This window comes from Sorex araneus, chromosome 2, assembly GCF_027595985.1.
Source record: "Sorex araneus isolate mSorAra2 chromosome 2, mSorAra2.pri, whole genome shotgun sequence".
Taxonomy (NCBI): Eukaryota; Metazoa; Chordata; class Mammalia; order Eulipotyphla; family Soricidae; genus Sorex; species Sorex araneus.
The window spans coordinates 259,607,478-259,629,351 of record NC_073303.1 but is presented as its reverse complement, the minus strand read 5'-3'; positions in this window follow the sequence as shown (position 1 = coordinate 259,629,351).

The following is a 21,874-nucleotide window of genomic DNA, read 5'->3' as shown; positions in this document are numbered from 1 at the left end:
TCACAGAGGACTTTGGGTTGGAAGGAAGAGTTCTCCTTGGGGACTTGGGTTCTAACGCTAGCTCTTGTGCTCTCTGAGAAGTGACTCCTAAGTCATCCGTGGTGGGAGGCGGGAGTCACATGCGAAGTCAGCCGCCTGCTTCGTCAGACCTAAGGCTGCAGACCTTTCAGAGCGTTTTCACAGACGCCAGCCAACCCGCTCCTCGTGTGCATGCCCAGCGAACGCTTTATTGATCTAAGTCAAAACGGTCCATTCTGCTTGATTTTTTTTTAAATGTCAAAATTAAAGGACCAGACTACGAGATCGATAAGATTCTTTTTTAACCCTGAATTCTGTGGTGTGTTTCAATACAAGTATGAGAGACAAGTTTGCTTTGTTTTTCGGTAGCCCAAATTTTAGGATCTTTTAAGCTGGCCTGACTTGGGGGGAGGCTATGGGCCTGACTTGGAGAGAGCCAAGGGCCCTCTGGATCCTTAGAGAAGATGAATGGTGGCAGGGCCACCTCTGCCCCAGGAATCAGGCACCTTGCTGTCCTGTAGGACGTGGAGAGTTTCATCCTGCCTGTTTTAGTCTGCTCATGTGCAAGTTCTGGTTCCTAGCTGTGAGATCTGCTACTAGAATGTTTTGTACCTCCTTTGTCTCGTCTTTAAAATGGGACTAATACTGTGCCTTAATTCACAGTTTTCTTAGTAATAAGATAGTGAATGCGAAGGATGTAAATAACCCATCTTAGTTGTGTTATGGCAATATCTTCGTGTTCCTAATGACAGTAATATGTTTCCCTTGTACTTTCCATGGCCTCTCCTCTCTTGGGAACCTTCTCTTCCCTACTCTTGTTACTGAACAAAGCAAAGAGATTCAGAGAGAGAGAGAGAGAGAGAGAGAGAGAGAGAGAGAGAGAGAGAGAGAGAGAGAAGAAGCCCCCACTCCTGCCTTGGGATTTGTGTTGGACCCACCTCAGGAAGACTCCAGCAAGACTGGGCAGAGGTCCCTGCTTTGTGCCAAAGGAGACTGGTTCCTAGTTGATAGACTACAAGGGGGCGGGGGAAACCTGACATTTGCAGTGTCAAAGTCCTGAGCATTTCCCTTCTGAGCTGCAAGAAACCTCAGGGCCCACTGACTTAGAACAAGCTACCCTTTCTGGACTGTGAGTCACGCTGATGGATGGAGCACTGAATTTGTGTAGGTGTTGAACAATCCGGGGTCTGTTCAATACGGCTATTCAAGTGAAAAAAATTTTAGTAAGCCACATTACAAGAAAATAACTGCAGGAGTAAAATGATTGGCTGTGCTAAAAAATTGGAGGAGTTTGAAGAAATCTTTAAACATGAAATTTAAAGTACAAATTGAGCTTCCTCTTCTTCATCTGTTAAATGAAAAAAATGATATCTAATATTTCTTTTAACCTGAATTATTTATGAATCTTGATTCCAGATTCGTTGATGTTGTCCAAAGTTACTACTTTTCCAAAATCTCTCTACCCTTCTGAATTTCCAACAGCGGGGAAACAGGATGGGTGACATCTGCAGTTGAAATCAAGCCATGTTGTCGAACAGTTGGCAAATCTAAGTTATTCTCTTCTCACTCGAAAGGGTGCTGGGTTGCATATTAATTTGCAATTACTCATAAAGTAGAAAGCAAAGCCTTTTCTTTTGTCAACTCCTGGACATACAAATTAGGTAATATTGAATGGGCAATGAATATTTCATTTTCACCTAGCCTCCTGGTGCCAATCACCTTAAATGAGACTAGATTAACATCTGAAGTGACTCACACTTGGTTAGGTGTCCAAGTCTGTCTCCTTCAGACTCGCTGTATTTTGGCCTCTATTCGTCAGCTGAATCCTGTTACTGACTATGCAGGCACAGAAATACAACCACCAAAGTCTGTCTCCAGTTTATGTTAGCTGTGATCTCTGATGTTTCAAAGTAATCTTTGGTTCTAACTATACTATAGAGCAAATTTTTAGTAAGCGAAATGAAATTGGGAATAGAATCTTTATAAAATACTCTTGCATGAAAGACTGAATAATCCCCAGATGTGGAGGGACGAGAGCCAGAATCAGAGTCTGCCATTTCGGTATTTCTTCAGAATTAGTTACAGACCTTAAGAGCAGCAGGCTGGGGATTTGGGCCCCATTAAGTACATCAGAGATGTGTGTCAAGTATTTGCCAGGTAGAAAAACTCAAACTGGGCTTCATTATAAAGCTGTGAGCCTTGACAGGTTGTTCTATCTGTGGAACGGGAACTACAACAGCTATATCTGACATATCTGAGTCTTGGAAAGAAGCAAGAAAGTGTGCCACCTTTCTAGCACCCAGGTTTAAAAAACAAAGAAAAAAACACAAAAATAAAATAAAGTTATGTTTCAAGAAATCAAAACCCCATGTCTCCGGGTATTGTCCTATTAATAGATTAGGACAGATTCCTCAATTATGTTGAAACCCAAGGGCTAGGGAGATAGTACAGGAACTTGGGACACATGCCTTGTACGTGCCTTACTAGCTTTAATCCCTTGAACAACATGCCCCCTCCCCAGCCTTACCAGGGTGTTCTCGATGGTCTCTGGTATCACAGAGTATAAGCAGCACTAAATTCTTTGGCGCATGCGCTGAAACACTGACCTGGTTGGCCAAGAATTGCCAAGAAACTGCCCTTGAGCATCACTTGGGAACTCCTCTTACTAAATAATTATGCTTTGGGGACATTTTTACAGCTCCAGGCACAAATCACTTGCACAAAGAAATTAGCCACCATAAAGGAGGGTCAGAGGTGCTTCAAAAGTATAGCCAGTACTATAAGAATCAAAAATTATGGAAATATCCATGGGAGACTGTAAAACTAAAATATTAGAATTTGCTAAAGGTGCCAGAGAGATAGTAGAACAGGTAGAGTGTTTGCCTTGCACACAATTGACCTGCATTCAGGTCTTGGCATCCCATATGTTTCTTGAGCCTACCTGAAGTGGTACCTGAGTGCAGAGCCAGGAGTAAGCCCCGAGCACTACTGGGTATATAACACCCCACACACATACGCACCAAAAAATTGAAATCATTACGGCTTTAAGCCATATCCTTGAGCCACATGACCCACATAATCAACCATCCCACTTTTAGATATTTCTGAAAATTTTGAAAACATTAACACAATTTCCACCCCCCAGTAAAACATGGCATAATGTTGGTGGCACTGTTATTTACAATAGCTAAAATCTGAAAACAACCCAAGTGCCCATTGATAGGTGATCGGATAAAGACAATGTGGTTTATATCACAATAGAATACTATTCAGCTATTTCTTTTGGAAGATGAAATTTTGCCATTTGCAGTAAAATAGAAGGAACTTGAGGGAATTATACAAAGCAAAATAAGTCAGAAGGAAAAAAAGGCAGGTATTGGGTAATTTCAACCCTGTGTGCAACATAAAGAAATAAAATTGATGAACAGAAAAAAAACAATAAAACAGATCAGTGAACATTGACTACAGGCTTATCTTGCCTGAGGGAAAAGATGAGGGGGTGGAATATGACGGAGGAGGTACAAGGAAAGCGAGTGATGTGAAAGAAGGAATTTTATCAAAGAATGAGTAGCGTTAAAGGAAATAGCTGGAACTAATACATAAGTCAGCCAATTGTATGTTCATTTCCTATTTCCATTTTTTTTCTTTCTGGGTCACACCCAGTGATGCACAGGGGTTACTCCTGGCTCTGCACTCAGGAATTACTCCTGGCAGTGCTCAGGGGACCATATGGGATACTGGGAATCGAACCCAGGTTGGCCACGTGCAAGGCAAACACTCTACCCACTGTGCTATCGCTCCAGCCCCTATTCCCATTTTTTAATTGGATTTTTTTTTTAATTTTACTTACCTATGGTATATAGAATAACAGGACAGGAAATGTTAGGTATCAAAGGGAAGATACGTAGCTCACCCTGGTCTGCAGATTATAGAACTGAGGACAGGGAAGGAAAGAAACTGAGAGGGGGGAGCAAAAAGAGATGAACAGGAGGAAAAAAGACAGGGGCCGGGGCCGAGGATGCACTGGCAGTGTAAAGTGGTGTATCCTTCTATCTGAACCGCAGGACCAAGCCTGAAAGCAGGAGGTGCAGTAACCAAACTGGAAACGTGCCTGTGAAGGAGTCAGGCTGGGAGTGAGGAAAGAAACTCGGGACAGGAGTAGAGGGAAGGTCACGCTGGTGATAGGCTTGCTGCTGGAACATCGTCTACCTGAAACTCGACTGCGAATAACTTTGTCGGTTATGGTGCTTCGATTAAAAAAAGAAAATCAAATGGAATAAGATTAAAGTGTCTCATCTCCATCCCAATACACGAAATCCTCTGCTGTAAAGCAGGTCCCGCACACAGTGCTGGGATGAGGAGAAAGGGGACTGACGTGGGCGATAGGAGAGCTGTGTTCTGGACAGACGCAGCTCAGAGTCACAACCGGTGTGCCTTTGAGAAACCTCGACATCAAAGAACTTAGTAACTACCTCTGGGATCTTTTCTAGGACACAAGTCGCCAAATCCTATTGTAGATGTGCCTTGTTCATCCTAGTCCACATTTTAAAATAAACTGGAGTATCTAACAGCACCAAGAACCTGAATTTCTGCCGGACTCTGGGTTTTTGGGTGGCACCCATTGCTCTGGGAGCCGGTGGGGAGGGAGCCCTGCACGGCAACAGCTCACCTGGACCACTTCACACAGCGAGAGCACCTGCCTCGCTGAAGTCAGGAATCTGAATTTGCCACCCTCCAATGAACCCTTTTCAGCTTTCAACGTTAACAGCCCGTGAAATTCAAGGCAGCACTGAAGGTTGTTGTTTTTTGTTTTGCATATGAACATATTTCTGAATTTTCTAAGCGAGGTAGATTGGGAAACTGGCAGGTGTTTATTTTTGCATTTTTCCCTTTCCGTCTTCAGCACAGCGCATATGCAGTTTCACGAAGCATATGGTTTTCTATGTGCATAACTGCACTTTGTTGATTTTTCCCCCTTTTCTGGGTTCTCCAAAAGCCCAGTAGAATAAACACAAGCTGCCACTTGGAAAACAATTCTGAAGAAGAACTGCCAGAAGACCATATTTTGGGTACAAGCCTCCACCGTCATTAAGAACACAGTTCTTTTCTCCCCCTTCGCAGGGTCGTTGGTGAGCCTGACCGTGAGAGGGCTCAGGCTCCGGGTCCCTTTGCTTGCGGTGGAGAAGAGGGAGAGGGCGGGGGGAGGTAAGAGTCCAGTCAGCCGCTCTGCAGCAGAACTTGGCTGGGAATACAAAGATGCATTTGACTGGGTGGGCCTTGGATTTTACATCTCCTGCCAACGGCCATGGCAGGAGGTCATAGCAAGAAGGAGAATCGTTTCGGGACTCAGGGGAAAGATAAATTTTAAAAGGAGTTTTCCTGCCCATGCCAGCAGGGCTTAAGTGCGCTTGTCAGACCAAGGAACCTCCAGGTAGGCATTAGTGGGAATTGCAGTGACACTCCGGCAGGGGTTGAGAAAGGGGCGCAGTCTAGCCAGCGTTCTGTCCTGGAACCAACCAGGACAGGGCTTGCTCAGGATGGATTTTTCCTCATCAGCCCTCCCTCCGTGCTTACCCCACGCACCGCTGCCTCAGCTACCGCTGGAAAATGATTAGGCCAAAGGATTCAAGTGTTGCAGGAGAAGCTCCCAGCTCTCCTTATAAAATAAACAAAGACTTGGGGGTGGGATACAAATGGGGGTGAACATGCACTGATTTTCCTGTAGGCAAACCTGGCATGAATCTCCTTTCCCCGAGGGGAATGTGTTTGGGGTATTACAGGCTACACGGGCACCTAACACATTAGTGACATGGCGCACTTTTTCTGAATGTCCGCCGTGCCCTCTCTGGAACGCCTCCTTACCACCACCGTTTGCCAGTCTATGTTCTGATCTGCCCTGCGCCAACCATACTTCCTGTTGACTTGATGCTCTCACGTCACCCGTAGACCACCTGCCCCAGCTCCCCTCCCCTCCATGCTACACTGTCCGTGAGGGTTCCTGACAGGTTAATGAAAGTTAGTGTCCAAGCAGGAACACTCTGAAGAACAGAACACTGCTGCCACTAATTATACCTAGATGACAACATTTTATTCACTGCCCACCTCCCTCCCCAAAAGTGTATTTGCATTAACACAAGAGCCTTCTAATGATTATTTTTGTCTGGATCAACAGAGGGCTCTTAGGTGAGAGATGTTGAGATCCTGATATAATAGCAGGGAAGCTTAGCAACTTTGGGGCAAATAGAACTTCTCTAGTACGTCAAATCAAGTCAAGTGAGCACTTGTCACGTGAGAATTTCTTTAATTGAGGGTTTGGGTCTCTTTAAAAAAACTATTATTGTTTTATACACAGACACACTTGTCAAGCATTTTCTTACTGTCCATGGGTTGGTTTTTTTTTTCATTTTCATAATTTTCCATTCCAATTAACACGGATTTTCTTTTTTATGAAGTTCATTTGATCACTTCCTTTTATGATTAGCGCTTCATGATTTGCTTTTAAAATTTGTTATCTTCCACAGGTTTGCGAAGTGTTTTCCTAGTATTTCCTAAAAGAATATAGCTTAACACTTTGTGTTAGATATGGGATTCATTTTGAATTATATTTTTGACCACATAGCTGTCATTTTATTTTTTCCCAAATGTTTATCCAATTGTTCCAGTGCCAGTTTCTCTCCCTCTTTGAATTCCTTTGGTTAGTTTTCGAAGGGTTTTCAGAAGAGATGTGATGTGGTTTATTTGCTGAAGTGAGAAAAATGCACGGAGGGCAGGAAGATGAGTGAGCAGCCTGGCCGTGATGTCTAGTGACCACAGCAGGACAGTCATAGGAGCTGGGACAAGGGGAAGGAGAGTGGTTTGTTTATATTGATGGATCTGATAGGTGTCCCTGCATGCTTCCATCGTCTGCTCATTTTTACAGCGTCAGCACACAGAAAAGGACAGTGTAATGGGGCAGGCCCTTCCGTGACTGATGCATCCAGTGTCAGGGATTTAGTCCGGGCTCTGATATTAAGTCCTAACTAATCTGTGAAGACTTGGTTTTCTCATATAAAACTGGTCATCAATGACATCCTCTTCTACCCAACAGTTTTATGATTCTATGCTATGTTCAGAGTGTTCCAGGAAAGATGGGAAATAAATTCCTCATGTCAATAAATTCTCTTTGGTCTTACCTTATCTGAACTCTCTATAACAAGACAAATTTTATTGTCTACCCCTTTATTCTAGATTGTCTCACCTTCCTGCCCTCCCATGCCCCACTCTCTTCTTGATTCTTTTGTTTTGTCTCTGGCCAATTTTCCCTAAGCTGGCTCCTGGTCCTTTGCATGACTTCTCAATGGTGGCATCACTAAGATTCTGGTTATGGCCCCCTTTGTATTTAACGTCTCTTCTGACACCTCACTTATAAGCTCAGGTATCTAGATTTTGACACACAAATATCCATATCTTAGCTATGATTCTCTCTGGAATTCTATACTGACTAATGATTAGTGGTTATCTAAACCCTAATATTTCCCAAGTTCGAACCTTTACTTGTAAGCCTCTCCCTCTTACCCCACAGCCATCACCCCTTCTTGATTTTTTTCCTTTCTGTTTGTTTCTTTTTGGGTCACATCCAGGGGTGCTCGGGGGTTTACTCCTGATTATGCACTCAGGAATCACTCCTGGCAGTGCTCAGGGGACCATATGGGGTGTTGGGGATTGAACCTGGGTCAACCACATTCAAGATAAATGCCCTATTGGCTGTGCTAGCTCTCCGACTCTGACCCCTCCTTCATTTCTGGCAGGACTTCTTACCCAGGCTCCCAAGACACACTCAGTGCTGCTCGGGCCCAGTGGTGCTGGGGACCCCCAGAGCCACACCAGCAATGCTGAGGATGGGGGATGATCTGCAACCCCAGGGATCCCACTCGGGTGCAACCCTGCATGCACCCCTCACCCCTGTGTGATCTCAGCAGCTCTATTTTTCACGTTCTTATCCAAAATGTAATATTTTCTAGATGAAGTAGGCACTGTTAACAGTCACGACAGGACCGCAGTTATAAACCTGGGCAAAGCTTGTCAACCTGCTCTGGGCCAAAAAAGGGACGTTTGAGTCATTTAAGCTTGAGAAACAGAGAGAATTCTAGAATGGTATGGAGAAGCACAATGCTTTTGGAGAAAAGAAAGGCTTGCACTCTGGCTAGTCACATGTGTGTGTGCAAATGCTCATGTGTGTGCATGTACATGCACATGTACATGTACATGCATTGGGGAGGTGGAGTAGTGAGATATGAAGCTGGAGAGGTCATTGCAATGTCAGGTGCTACAGGTGTCAAATGTTTCTTTGAATTTAAGTGAGCAGTGGACACGAGTAGGAGCCTGCTTGGCATTCTTTCCTCTCCTCAACAGAAGCCAGTCCCCTATGGAATCCCAAGCTCCTGAGCAGTTGACACTACCCCCCTGTGCCAGTGGTGGATATAATTGCTCTGAGTCACCTCTGTCCCTCTGCCAGGGATTGTTTCGGGGGTCACATGATGAAAGTCTACTCAGTGGTACTTTCGGGAATCTCCTGGAAGGCTCCTGAAGAAAGTTGCCTCATTCCCAATAGAAAGTCGCCAGAAGGGATTGTCGCGTTCCAGTGTCAGGTCTGTGGTTGCTGGACGCATTTTAATTCTAGGCTGACACTGATGCAATCACAGATGGCAGAGTGAAGAGAAGGGCAAAACTCAGGATTCCAGATCCCTATGTGAGTTGCTCAACAATCTATCTGTGTCTGTGTCCGGATTCTATCAGCTATGAAATTATACCTGCTGGGTTAAGTTCTTTCGCGTTGGCATTTTCTGTTACTTGGGACCAGTAAGACTCTACCACGGAACTTAGAAGTGTGAAATGAGAAACTTCTCTCTGTGAGAGCCAGAGAGGTCTGGCCTGCACATCCCTTGCTATCACTGTCATTTGTTTGGCAAGCGTGGCTACTATTTATTTTACCCTGTATTGTTGGTTTTTTTTCTCTGTGAATATTTTGAATATCCAGCTATCCCGGAAACTAAAAATTCAGGGCAGAAATAAACCGCTCACTTGGTGATAGTCCCATAACGTTTGTATAATCTACATTTTTGGTCAGATTTGAACCCCCCTTTTCATCCTACTCACACAGATTCTCTCAGAAGATGGCCAAAATTCTATCTTTATTTGGAGCTAATAATTAGTGTCATCTTCATTAGTTTCCTCTTGAATGTGGAGGAAATTGTTGGATGGATGAATAGGAACATGGTGGCCATGCGGCCTGTTGCCCCCAAGTGCTACTTGGAGACCAGCCTGGCATGGAAATGACCAGATGTTTGAAGCTGAGCCACTGGTGAATGAAACAAATAAGTTAGCGGTCACACTTCCCATCTGCATGCATAGCCTCTGCATGGCAAAACCACTGGTGCCTATAATTTCACAAGGCAGCCATTGATCTCTTAACCCTTCCTAAACTCGGAGCTGGAAAGCCGGTTAGACCACCTGTGTACACTGCTTCCCATCTGTTAGAGGGATTCCTCTATACATCGGCTTGCCTTAAGTCACAGTCCAGGTACACAGGTACTCCTCAATCTGATACAGTCACCTGTAGAACAAGAGGAATGGGTGAGTTAGGCAATCAAGAAGGGAAATTGAAGGAGTGATTGGGCCACTGTCACTGTCACTGTCATCCCATTGTTCACCGATTTGTTTGAGCAGACACCAGTAACGTCTCTCATTGAGAGACTTATTGTTACTGTTTTTGGCATATCCAATATGCCACAGGTAGCTTGCCAGGCTCTGCCGTGCGGGCACGATACTCTCAGTAGCTTGCCGGGCTCTCCAAGAGTGGCGAAGGAATCGAACATGGGTCGGCCGCGTGAAAGGCGAACACCCTACTGCTATGCTATCGCTCCAGCCCAGTTTTGGGGTAATTCTAAATAAGTAAAGGGAAGATGATGATTTAAAGCAGCATTTCACAATGAGGGGTGGTAGCATATGGACCCCTGTGAAATGCTTATTCCACAGGATTCACAGGTGAAAATTGTGGAAGTGGGAAATCAGGGAAGGAGACTAGGGGGGCAAGCAATAGAGGGAAGGGGGGCCTGTGAAAAGGAAGAAGATTAGAGGGAGACCATGGTCAGAAGAAAATTGAGAAATATTGATTAAGGGATGAGGTGTTCCAAAACTGGACTAGAGTTGGGTTATCTGAAGACAAGCACAGGGTTTTTCTCCCTCCCCTACCCCATTTCTGTTTTCTCTCTTTGCTTTCCCTTTCCTTTGTCTTTTAATATTGATTGTTCTTCAAAGTATACTAGTAATAAATATCTTTGAGAACAGCTTGAGAAATGGAGGGATATGTTAGAGGAAAATAAAAATAATTTATACACTTATCTCAGTATATAGTCATGTGGGATTTTTTCCTAGTAGTGTGGCCATTTATTCAGTCAACATTCCCATAATTATGCAATGCATTCTGTGTCTATCTGGCATCTTACCAGTCACTAGAAATGCAGATTGGATCAATAATATGTGTGTTTTTTTTAACCTTATGAAGATTTGGGTCTAACTGAAGAGTAATATATAAACACACAACTGTGCTAAGAAATATTTAATCTCGTATTTGGCAAACTAAACAAATGACAAGTACTAAGTCTTTTTTTTCCTTAAAAAAGTTTTAGGACTCGTGCAATGGACAGTGGGTAGGGTGCTTGCCTTGCATGAGACCAATCTGGGTTCAATCCCCAGCATCCCATACAGTCCCCCAAACCCTGCCAAGAGTGATCCCTGAGTGTAGAGCCAGGAGTAACTCCTGATACCAGTAAATGCTGGGCATGACCCCAAAGCAAAAAGAAAATTTTTTTAATGTTCCCCCTTCTTTATGTTGTTTTCAGTGATACTGGGTTGTATATACTAAGTTGCAGAGTTTGCACACTTTCTCTCAGGTGGGGTGTGTGCTAGGAGTTGCATACTTTGATGGTGATGCTTGCATATTCTTGGTGACGGTGTGCAGAGACCAACAATTCCAAACATCAGGATACATGTAGGTACAAAGGGCAGTTCAGACATGAGCTTTCATTCACCCCCCACCCCCGGCCTCATGCTTGAGAAGCAGGAACTCTTACTGGTGCTAGTGGGATTGGAGGCGGGAGTCCTAATCTCGTCTGAGCACATCAGGAAGGGCCGCAAAACTGAGGTCAGAATAGTGACAAATCAGGAATTTGTCATGTGTCAGGCCCCAGGCTTGTTCCCCCACAGTTAGAGAGAAAGAGAGAGAGAGAGACTTAGAGAGAGAGAGACAGAGAGAGATAGAGAGAAAGACAGAGAGAGAGAAAGACAGAGACAGAGAGAGATAGAGATAGAGAGACAGAGAGAGACAGAGAGAGATAGAGATAGAGAGACAGAGAGAGACAGAGACAGAGACAGAGAAAGAGAGAGAGAGAGAGAGAGAGAGACTACCAACAGAGCAATGATAAATCACAGACAGAAAAGACTATGCATGTGCTGAGTCCAAGGGGTAAGGGTGGCCGAAGCAGGGTACAGAGTGACTGGGAAACTCCTGGCAGAGGAAGAGGACACAGCTTGCGGAGGTCCTGATGGGGAGACGGTGACCAGATGGGAGCTTCGGGATGCTGATGTTGCTGAGGAAAATGGCAGTCAGGTCATGCCCACTCGTTTATCCAGTGTGCAGCTATTTCCAAGCTACACATTAGAAATGAGTAGATGCCGCTGAGAGCAGGCAGCCTGCAAGGAATGAATTGTTGGCTACCTCCTTTCACAGAACTCTCTCCCCTTTCCTGGCTCTTTCTAGAAAGGTTTGCTGACCCTGCTCCAGGGAATGTGGTCACCATGTTTGATCACAAAGTGCAACAGGAAGGCTGTGAGGAGAGCAGCAAATAGGCCACCCAGGTTCCTTTTTTTATCTGGGCTCTTTGGCTGCAGTGGGAAGCTGGATCAGAAATGGAGACTCTGGGTGATAAGAGGGAGGAGCCTGTGAGTGTCTAGGAGCGAAGGTTTGGTAGTTTGGGGCAGGGTGGATTATAGTTTTGGGAGCAGTGTTATATCTGTGGACACAGAAAAGTGGATGGCTGTGAGATACCTTTAGGAAGTTGTGAGGAATAAGACTTGGTGAGTGATTGGGTGGATTTAGGCAGCAGAGCTTCTGTTCTATCCGGTGCCCCTGGGTGGATGAACGTGGCATATACAGGCTGGGGAGCATGAAAGAGAAGCAGGATTCAAAGGGAAAGGCACAAACTTGGAAGCATCTGCCTCATTGACCGTGGTGGGCCGGTATAACCACTCCAATAGTCTTAAAGTTTCAAAATGTAACAAACTCACTTTGCATTGCTTTGTTTACAAGCATGTGATAGCATGTTACAGAATGTTACAGCGTTCTGGAAGCAGGACGTTTGGATAAAGGCTACATACATTTTAAAAATTTTGTCTGGTGAGGGGGCCATACCCAGGGGCTACTAACAGCTAGCTGATGGGGATGACTCTCAGCAGTGCTCAAGTGACCACGTGGTGCCAGGGGTTGAACCCAGGACTCCAGCGTGCTCAGTGTGCACCCAGCCCTTTGCGCTACCTTTCCAGCTCATCTTTAAGCTCTTTGATCCGTATTGCTACTACGTTGCCCTCCAGAAATGTTATTTCACTTTGTGCTTCACGCAGCATGTGTGGTTGAAGCCAAATTTGGTTCTTTGGTTCAGTAGGTATCAAATTGTTCCAGAGTTGGGTGTCAGAATCCATTCCGTGATTTTATCTTTTAATCTAGATTGCTTCCAGCTTAAAATAATACTGTATAATTTCACCGCCCCCCCCCCATGTTTAACAGGATATGTGTGTGTGTGTAGTGCTAGTATACATGTTTACTTTTTGGTAGTAAGATGAGAGTTTTATTCACAAGTAAGAACATTCTTCCAAAGCACTGTTGCCATCGAGGTAGGAAGAGAATCTACAATCCTAACTCCTTTGGTTTGATCATAGTGAACCTAGAACCTGAGGAACATCACTGTCACTGTCACTGTCATCCTGTTACTCATCGATTTGCTCGAGCGGGCACCAGTAACGTCTCCATTGTGAGACTTGTTGTGACTGTTTTTGGTATATCGAATACGCCACGAGTACCTTGCCAGGCTCTGCCATGCGGGTGGGATACTCTTGGTAGCTTGCCAGGCTCTCCAAGAGGGACGGAGGAATCGAACGCAGGTCGGCCTCATGTAAGGCAAACACCCTACCCACTGTGCTATTGCTCCAGCCCGAGGAACACCCGACTGTAATATATATTAGCTGGTGTTCAGGGTCACTTTTCCTATCTCCAGAGAGACTTTGCTTTTACCTGACATGTTTTTGGGTTTTCTCGACAACGGTAACAGTATTTTCTCCAGCTTGGTGGTTCCAGGAGCAACCAGACTAAGGGAGTGCAAGGAGAAAGTTATGACATCAAGGATGAGCCACGCAGCCCCACAGGAGCCCCAGATTCCTCCTGGCTGCCTCGCTGCGTGACACATGGCAGCTTGTCTTCATTTGTACTCACACGTGATTGTGCAGAGTAGGGAGAAAACCCCACCGAGCACTGCATCCAATTCCTGGCTCTGAGCTAGTGAGGCATAAATAGTGCCTCACTGAAAACATAAAGCACGAAGAGTGTAGTCTGAGGCCTTAGACCCTAAAGGCTCTTAATGCACAAAATTGATTATCGCTCCTAATTTAAGATCAAGAAAGACTGTCTGGGAAGGGAGAGATTCAGAGTGAGGTTAATTTTGTAACCCTTAATTCAAGCGGGAGGGAGGTGAGGTCAATCTAGTTGCGGGCCAGCCGGGCATCCCCCAGATGCCTCCCTCACCAGCCGGATGCTCCTCCTGGAATTTCTGCCACACACTCAGGTTAAATGTTCTCCTTAGGACAGCAGGTTTCCTTGCAGGCACCCAACTTGGGTTTGATCCTTGGCACCCTATATGGTTCCCTGAGCACCACCAGGAGTGAGTAGCCCCTGACCGCAGAGCCAGGAGTAAGTCCTGAGCACTGCTGGCTGTGGCCTCCAAAACCAAATAAATGAGTAAATAAATAAATAGATAAATAAAATCAGATGTCTGCGAGAGTGTTTCTTGGCCCTTTTCCTGACCATGGCTCTCCTCTGACTTTGTTTCCTTTCCGTGCCCTTCCCGCCCATCCTACCAGTTGGCTCCCTAGTCTTATGCCATGGCCACCCCCTTTTACACAATTTTACCTATGCCCCCCTTGGTATTTCCTTGGGGGCCCCCAAGCAGCCATATGAGAAACGCTGTTCTAGAAGAACACAGAGGATAGGGCATTAGTAGGGCCTGTTGCAGTCAGGTGACTGGAGGTAAATCCTGGCCCTACCACTTACAAGCTGTAATGCTTTAGGTAAGTTATCTCATGTCTCTGTGCCTCGGTAGCTGCATTTGATTTTGTGGGTAATAGTAAGGACAAAGAAGGCTTAGGTGAGATAATTCCTGTGACATCAGGGCTTCATGGAAGATAGCTATTGTTAGAAGCTGTTAATACACCCTAAGAAAGGGAGTGGGTGGGGATATGACTCCAGAGAGCCCGGCAAGCTACCGAGAGTATCCCGCCCGCACAGCAGAGCCTGGCAAGCTCCCCATGGCATATCCGATATGCCAAAAGCAGTAACAACAAGTCTCACAATGGAGATGTTACTGGTGCCTGCTCGAACAAATCGATGAACAACAGGATGGTAGTGCTACAGTGCTACTTTCTCCTGCATGTGGGCAAGTCTCCATTGACTGTGCAGGAGGGGTGCTGTTAACCTCCTGTTTCACAGAAGGGGCCGCCACGCCTCTGAGATGTATTGGTTCTGAGTCACACTGCTTCGTCAGGAAGCTGCCAAGATGGGGCTTACTGCAGCAGTCTTCAGGAGAGGCTCTGGCAACCCTCCCAGACCACTGTACTGCCTTCCCAGTCCTCCAAGTCCACTTGTGCCCACTCCCCGAGACAGTCTGTGTTGGTGATTTCTCTCTCAGTGGGGAAGACAGAACATCTAGATTTGGAGAACAACTTCGCCAAGCAAGATGGAACCCAAACCAGAGACCACAAAGATTTTATACTTCAGCTTCTATCGCCATGACTTGGCATTGAGAGATGAAAAATGATCTCCAAAATAACACTAGCAACTTCTTTACAGACAATTGAGCCCATTCAGTACTAAGGCCAAATCCACTGCTGGCCGCATGCCTGCGATGTGGGGAAAATACCACGACTGCTGGGTCTCGGGTCCGTGTCCATCTGTCATGCTTTCTCCGGGTTCCTGGGGGCCGTGAGTCATCAGTCAGCCTATGGTATGGATTTAATGTTCTCGTGTGGGTTCTGGTGTGAGTGTTTTCATAACGCTTCCGACATTTCGGCCCCATCCAGCTGTGGTTATGATAGCAAACCCAGAGTTACCTATATCCTAACTCACTCCCAGCTCTCGCTCTAATGCCCAACCGAAGCATAAAATCCTTATTTCACGTTGTGTGTAATTAGTGAATGCTTGCTCATTCGGTACTGGCCCAGAATAGAAGGGACAAATCTCCCGCCTCTAGAAAATTTGGTATATTCCAGATGGAACAGAGCTGAGCAGTAATAATTCTGTAAATATCACTCATCTATGAAGATTTCCTACGTACCATTTCCCATGCTGGGAACATTGCAACTCACCCTCTACAAAGCCCTCAGACATCGTATATCCTTGTGTTATCCCCCTTGGTGCAAGAACGGAGTGAGTAATTTCTGCTTCCTCCTCTCCCCCTTTTAAAGACACCAACGGTGTTGGGTTAGAGCAGCCTTAGAGCAGTGGGTGATACTGTCCCCAGAGCTGCCGGAACCATCCATGGTGGGTGGTTGTAGCCTCAGGTGCAGTTAGAGACAACACAGGGAGGCTCATCTGGCCCTAATATTTTTTGCATTATTTAGTATATTGGGCTGGGGGAATAGCACAGTGGATAGGGTGTTTGCATGGCACATGGCCAACCCATGTTCGATTCCTCCGTCCCTCTCAGAGAACCCAGCAAGCTACCAAGAGTATCCTGCTCACATGGCAGAGCCTAGCCAGCTACCCGTGGCATATTCGATATGCCAAAAACAATAACAAGAAGTCTCACAGTGGAGACTTTTCTCGTGCCCGCTCGAGCAAATCGATGAATAATGGAATGACAGTGCTACAGTGCTATATTTGAAGGGGAGTTTGGGCCTCACTCAACAGTGCTCAGGGACATCTTCTGAATATGTGATCAGGAGTCACACCCAGAGGTGCTCAGGTACCAAGGGATGCCAGTGATTCTAGAGTTGGCTGCAGGCAAGGCAAAGCCCCTCGGACTTGGTGCTATGTCCCCAGACTGGAATCAGCAATATCAACCAGCATTTGGGCTGATGATGGTCAAGGTATTCTAGGACCAGTGGGAGGGACGATGACTTCTAAGATAATTCTGGAAAACCCTGCTGTGAGACTTGATGTAACTAAGTTGCTTTGGGTTTTCCATCCCGGGTTTCTCGTCCTGCGGGGTGACTCGGGAGTGCTACAGATTGTACTGCTGCATGCTGATAATGACCTGCCATTCTTCTCAGAAAGCACGGATGCTCCACTTGACATCTGGCCCAGGACACTCAGAGACAGAGCTCTGGGATTTTCTCTTTTCCAGTTCTCTGACCTCCAGCCCAATTCTTGGCATGGGTGTAGCACTGTATCACGGTCATCCCGTTGCTCATTGATTTGCTCGAGCGGGCACCAGTAACGTCTCCATTGTGAGATTTGTTGATACTGTTTTTGGCATATCGAATATGCCACGGGTAGCTCCATCTCTGAGTGCCCTGGCATGGGTGTGCATTACCAAAATGAGTGGGTTTCTTATCAACTTTCCCTACCTTGATGTGCACATTTCTAGCCCCATTGGCATACTGGACAGAAAAGAGAGAAGATTGTTTGAATTTGAGCCTTCCACAACATTAATATGTCAGGAAGGAATGGCCCCTCTGGCCCACATAGCACTCACGTGTATGGAAGTGAGGGGGTTATTGCAGATTTTGCATAAATAACCTTTGTTCTGCTTGGTGATTTTGATTCTCTGCTTCAGCACCGGAGGCAACGAGGGCTCTACATTGGAAGGTGGCCCTGTCTTTTCAAGTTGACAAGTTACTTGCCTTCTCGGTCAGTCCCCAACAGCCTGCTTCAGACCCACTCTTCGCAGAGGTGCCCACTTTCTGCATGAATGAGGAATGAATGCGCCAGTGCAGCCCCACAGGTGCAATGCATCACTCGGAGCAAATGCCAGGCTCCTCGGTGTCTCCCCCACATGCTGTGAATGCTCAGTTGGGACCACTGAGCTTCTCCAGCCTGCCTCTCCTCCTAGCAGATCGTGTGGGGGGCTGCTGCAGAGTCGTGCCTTCTAGTTTCGTGAAGACACTTGTTCCAGTCAGATACCTCAAGGCATAGTATTCCAAATCCCATTTTGCAGTGTGCTCTGGGGAGAAATGGTGTGTGATGATTGTGTGTGTGTGTGAGAAAGAAAGAGAGAGAGATCAAGTTAATTTTCTCACCTGTTCAAATAATAGAAAACAAACCTCAGGCAAAACCAAGAAAACAAAAACCCTATCTTTGATACAGCTTAGCCCATGACTTGGGTGTTTTGTGCATTAACATTAAACAGCAACGAAACCCCAGAGCCTAGGCACACAGATGCCCAGGTGAATCTTGGATCCATCACTTGCTGACTCTGTTGCTTTCAGAACCTTCCATACTCCCATACTCTCCTCACCTGTAACATGAAGTAAGAGCACCTTTCCCATGGGGTTCTGTAAGGAACAAACGGAATTGTGTAGGTAAAAGTCCTTACAAGCCCAGCAACGTAGCAGGTACTCGGAAACTATTAGCCAACCCGGGCAGCAGGGAGGATGAAGCAAAGAAGAACATAACTCACAAGGCACTTGAATAACCAACAAGAGAGATGATTAGAACTGACAGTCTCTAACACTGGGGACTTAGGTGGCAAAATCCCCAATCTGCTTCCACTGAACCGAGCTTGAGCTATGTGTCTGCCTGTCTGAGGGCTGATCTCCAGCGGCCGGGGGAGTAGCCTTTCCTTCCGGGCACTTCAATGTCCTGATTTTGCTTCCCTGCCAGGACAATAAACAGAAGTAAATGGAATGTGAGTGTCAGGTAGCATGAAGAGCCAACGGAAGTCAGTACAGGTGGGCGAGCTAATTTTAGAACACCCCCCCACACACACACACAGTCCCAAGCCCTCACCTTCTGTTCTTACTCCTGTGGTCTCCCTATGAGTTAACTTTCCCTGCACAAGACAAAGACTTTAAAGACTTTAGGCTTCTTTAGTTCTCCTAATGTATGGGGAGCCAGGACACAGAGCTGGGTTTAGAATAGCGGGATAGAGAGAAGAAGGGAAATAGGATGTTAGCGTTGTTTTCTTCCCAGTTCATCAACCTCACTTCTCGTCACTATTTTGTGGGCGCATCACTCGAAGGTCAAAGGGTTCTTCTTGTTATATTTACTTTGTGGATTTGGTGTAATGAATGGAAACCTACCATTTGATAGGCTTTGCAAATAACTCCTATTTATTATAAAATTATTGAGCATCACTTGTTATTACTTGTTGATCTTTGAGTTGCTCGAGCGGGCACCAGTAACATCTCCATTTGTCCCTGTCATGTGCTAGTGTAGCCCAATGATATCGGCTCGCTCTAGGAACAGGAAGAGCCTCAAACCATTCATTCAGGGTTTTGACAAAGAAGTCTGACCATCTCGTTGGTGGGCGGCCACATGGTCTTTTGGCTTCCCGTGGAATCCAGTCGGTAACAGCTCTAGTCCAACGGTCATCTCTGAATCGCATTATGTCCGGCCCATCTGATTTTTGATGTCTTGGCAAACGAGACAGCGTCCCTGATTTCGATGGAGGTCGGAACTCTGGATTCCTTCTCTCACTTGAGTGAGACATGATACTCCCAGCATAGCTCTTTCGATTTCTCTTTGGGATACCTGAATAGCATTCTCATCCTGTTTGCATAGGGCCCAGGTCTCTGAGGCATATGTTAATACAGGAAGAATGGTAGACTCGAAAAGATGTGCCCAGAGTCAGAGGTCCTTAGTCCTCTTAACCACTTCTTCGATGCTCTTGAAGGCGTTCCATCCTGCTCTCTTCCTCCTGCGCAGTTCTGGCGCCAAGTCATTCCTCATGTTGAGTTCTCGACCCAGGTACACATAGCTGTTGCATTCAGAGATGTTCATTCCATTGAGAGCAAATGGAGCATCAGGGACTAGTTCCTTTTTCATAAGCATCGTCTTGTTGAGGTTCAGCTGCAGTATGACTTTTCCACACATGGTCGAAGTCAGCCAGCATTTGTGCCACTTGGCTAAATGCTATTATTGAGCACAACAAGTATTATTCGCAATAGAACAGTATGATTTCATTCCCCTAAACCCCTAAAGTTTCCTAATGCACCCTCTTAGGAGCCCCCTCCCCCAGCACAGATAGGGTGGTCTAGGTAATCCTCAGCACCGTAGGGCTCAAGCAGCACTGGATCCTCTGGTCAGCAAAAGAACTTCTGTACCAGTTGGCCAAAATATTCTCTGGTAGGATACCTCTCCCACGGTCTCCTGAATACCACTTGGAAGACTCTCCCCACCCCAAAATTTGCACCTTCTTTGAGCCTTCCTTGGGACACTGGTACATGGGTCCATACTCAATCTTTGCATGAGAAATACAGTGATCTGTGCAGATTGAAACTTTTGACCCTCTCTCCCCAGAACCCATCAAGTCCAGTGATAGGACTGGATCTAAGACATGTCTCAGTTTCCTCCATAAAGGGACCCTCAAGCACCAGAAGGGCAGGAGGAGAATGTGAGTCCCACCGTGTGTGTAAGTGGCGGTGTATGGAAGCTCAGGATTCTCGTATGTAAGCCCTGATAGACTCCCTTGTACCTGCAGCCCTGGCTGCCTCTATGTGTCAGACTTTATGACTATGTAAAGTTTGTACATATGGTTTCAAGATGAGAAAACACAAGTCCAATGTACTTCTGGGGTGGGGTAGGGAGGTGGCAAGATATGGGCAGAGCTCCTGCTGTCCCAAGCGTGAAGGCAGTGAGTTCAATCCCAGAGCCACTCTCATCTACCAAGCATAAATTCCACAGCTCTGCTGTTTATCTGTTTCTTTGTTTTTTGTTTTTCTTTTTGGGTCACACTCAGCAATGATGCTCAGGGGTTACTCTTGGCTCTGCACACTCAGGAATTACTCCTGGTGGTGCTTGGGGGAACCATATGGGATGTCGAGGATTGAACCCAGGTTGGCGGGGATGCTAAGGATTGAACTCGGGTCAGCCAGGTGCAAGGCAAATGCCCCACCCGCTGTACTATCACTCCAGCCCTTCTGCTGTTTGTCTGGAAGCTTTGTTTGGTGATCCCCAGCACCACAAAACAATCTCTGGTTGCATCGCAGCCAGGTGTGTGTGATCACAGTAAGTAAAATGATATGTGAGCACCGTGGCCAGGAATATTGCCACCCCCTCATACAAGCTACAACTAGAACGTGTACTAGCAACTCCACCTCTATTCCTTGCAACAACATGAGCAGGTGGCGGGGGCCGAAGGTTGGTGTGGGGTGGGTGAAAAAAGTTCTTCTGAAGTTGCCCACCTAGTTAGGAGAGATCCAGGATGAATATCTAGGACTTCTGCCTGTGGTTCAAACCTCTCCCCTGCTCCTTCTCCTCTTGCCATCTTGATGTGTTGTCCTGAGTGAAGCACTCATGGTGTCAGTCTCTCCCCATCTCGAAGGAGACACTTCCTTTGTTTTCACGATCTCTGTTAGCTAGTGGTTTTGAATTTCACAAGTAATGCAAGTGTGAATTGTCTGGCTTAAATCTCCTGGCTGGCCTCTGTCGCAGTCAATATTTTCCCAGGGTGGCATCTCTCAGCCAATAAGTGGCAAGCAGGCAATCAACAAGTACATATTAGTTCCCCCAGTCTTTGCTCAGCTTTCTGAGAAAAGCATTACCATGAATTCCTCCTAAAGTAAGTGACAGACATCCCTGTCAAAGTTACTTAAGTAAAGGAAGACTCTAAGCATTTGGTCTTGAATATGAGCATAGATACCAAGTGACGGGAAGGCAAGAGCCCACTAGACCTGGTGCTCAGCAATACAGGAGACTGTGTAGTTCCCACATCCTCCGCCCCCTGTATGTTGGCCTTATTCTCCACATAATAGAAACATATCCACAAATGATTCCTGATTTGTTGCCCTTCCTGCTTCTGCCACTGCAAAGAAAATGACTTCCTCTCAAGCCTTCAGAAACTCCCTGGTTGGTCTGATCTTCGACAGTGTCATTCCCTGGACCAATCTGCCAAGGTGTGGGTGAGCAGAGGGGAATGTTTGCACCCATGAGGGTCATTCAGCTGTGACCTGGAGAAGCTCCTGTAGAAGAGGGCAACCTCGTTATCAGCTCAGGGAGGCCGAGAGAGAGGGCAGTTAAAGAAAAGGAAGGAGGAGTGATAACACAGAGGGTAGGGCTTTTGCCTTGCACGCAACCAACCTGGGTTCGATTCCCAGCATCCTATAGGGTCCCCCGAGCACCACCAGGAGTAATTCCTGAGTGCATGAACCAGGAATAATCCCTGTGTATTGCCGGGTGTGACCCAAAGAGCAGAAGAGAAGAGAGGAGAGGAGAGGAGAGGAAGAGGAAGAGGAAGAGGAAGGCAGGTTAAGAGTTAAATTTGCCTTTGTAACTGTTTGACTGCTTTGAAAGAAGCAAACATTTGCAGGGAAGCAGTTAACAGTCAACAAATGTTTAGATATGCAAATTAAGTGACCTATGTGATTCCCTTTGATATGTGTGATTTTCCCTTCC